The sequence below is a fragment of the Pteropus alecto genome, unplaced genomic scaffold, assembly GCF_000325575.1.
Source record: "Pteropus alecto unplaced genomic scaffold, ASM32557v1 scaffold7, whole genome shotgun sequence".
Classification (NCBI taxonomy): domain Eukaryota; kingdom Metazoa; phylum Chordata; class Mammalia; order Chiroptera; family Pteropodidae; genus Pteropus; species Pteropus alecto.
Window position 1 is genome coordinate 51,267,430 of NW_006494614.1, and position 2,224 is coordinate 51,269,653.

General features: G+C 34.9%; 1 pseudogene; it reads right to left on the reverse strand.

Moving 5' to 3' along the window:
- Nucleotides 1-771: 771 nt before the first annotated feature.
- On the reverse strand, nucleotides 772-890 carry LOC112474946 (annotated as a pseudogene).
- Nucleotides 891-2,224: the final 1,334 nt, after the last annotated feature.

The window sequence follows — 2,224 nt, forward strand, 5'->3', positions numbered from 1 at the left end:
ATTAATCCCAGAACTAGTTTTTGTTTTGTTTTCCTTTTTTTTTCCCTTTGGATATTATACTTTTAGAACTAGAACTTCCATTTGGATCTATTTTATAGCTTTTAGTTCCTCATTATATACATGTTTTCCTTTAAATTCTTGAGCATGATCATAATTGCTATTTTAAGATTCCTTTGTATTGACTATCATATATGTAGTTTCTAAATCTTTTTTTATCGACTGATTCTTTAATTGTTGGTCATATTTTACTGTTTCTCTACAATCCTAGCAATTTTCCAATGAATGTTATTTTCATGTGCTTAATTTTGTTGTCTTTTAAAAAATGCTACGCTTCATTTTGGCAAGAATTAATTTGCTTGTGGATCAGCTTAATTTTTTCAGACTTGTTACAAAACTTTTAGAGTACCCTTTAATATGTAACTAGTTTAACACTACTATTAGGGTATGACCCTCTGGTGTCTCTGCTGAATCTTAAAGGCATTTAATAAGAACTCCCATTTGCCTTGTTAGAACATGAATGCCTCCCAGCCATATTCAGTGTATAACTCCATAGTTATTGTTTGCCATTCTCATGGAGTTTCAGCCTATGCATGTATATTACTATGTATAGTAACTGTATATATAATATTATATGTAGTATTCAGCCAGAGTCAAGGGTTCTGAAGTACAGTTCTGGATCTTCTTTGGACAGCTCCCTTCTTTCTGGCACTCTGCTCCTCAAATTGCCATTGCCTAAGACTCTCCAACTTCTTTTTCTTTTTTTTTTTCTTACACCTACAGCACCTGGTCTTCCTAGGTGGTCTCCCATGCGAGTACTAACCAGGCCCGACCTTGCTTAGCTTCTGAGATCAGTCAAGGTCGAGCGTGTCCAGGGTGGCATGGCCATAGACTTGGTCTCTCCGACTTCTAATCTCTGTCTTCTCAACTTAGCTAGACCATTGTGCTTTGCTTGGGATTCCCTTCTTTGCACCTCGGTGTAGAAAATGTCTCAGGAAGAACACCAAGGAATTTTACATCTCACCTTTTCTGTTTCATTTTTCTCAGGGATCATAGTTCTTGCCTGTTGATCATGTCTGAAAAGAGTTTTGCTTTAGAAAAACATCTTTGGTCTAGTTTTCTATTCATTAATTGTGGGAGAATAAATCTGGTCCCAAACACTCCATAATTTCCAAAAGCAGAAGTCCCAATAAGTTCATTCTTGAGTGAAGATACAGAAAAAGTGAGGGAGCTAACTATATTATATATATATATTTGGAGAAAGAAATTTTGAAGAATAGTAGTAACAACCAGTGCAATGGACCAAAAGCATTTGTGTGCCTGGCAGGTTTAAGAAATGATGACAAAGCCAGTGTGGATGGAACAGAAAAGGTGGGAGAAAAGAACAACGAGAGTTCAGATCAGAGGTTGAAATGAGGTCAAACTATGTAGAAATTTATAGGTCACAATAAAAACTTTGGCTTTTAACCTGAATACAAGGAAACTTTTGAAATTTTCATTTGTTTTGTAGAAACATGATAGGACTTCATTTCATAGGGGTGAGGGGCAAGGGTAGATACAAGGACACCAGTTAAGAGGCTACTTTAATAACCCAGGAAATGATAACGTTGACTAGAATGAGGATACTTGACTGTAGCTTACTGGATAAGAGAATTAGCATATTTTAAGATATTTGGGAAATTTTTAAGTTGTATGAATAACACTATTCTATGTACTTGAAAACAAAGCAAAGCAAAACAAACAAACAAAATAACATGTTTTTTGTTCCTCCATAGTATAAGAGATTTAATTCCCTATTTAATTGTAAAGTAAAACAAAACTCAGCTCATCTCGGCATAGTACTATATACAGAATCTTCTCTCATTGGTTCATTTGTATTCTCTGTGTTTCCACTATCAAAGCATTGTGGCTCTAGGGGGTTAAGTTTTTCTAGTAGAAGTTTTTCTGCTCAATTTTTATTTGAATTATACATATTCTTTCTAAATGTACATAATTAGTGCTTAAAACAATTTATGTTTTCGATTACCAATTTCTTTGAGCTTGTAGAGTTAAATCACTAGTCAAGGGTCTACTACTGGTAACCTGATACCTGGGCTCTAAAAGGGAAAAACTATGGTAGAGGCATCTACCACAGGTGGCAAGAACTGCAGCAGAGGAATTAGAGAAGAGATGATCTGTTAACAAGAATTGAGTTTCAAATGACAGGGTAAAAGAATATGTCCAAAAA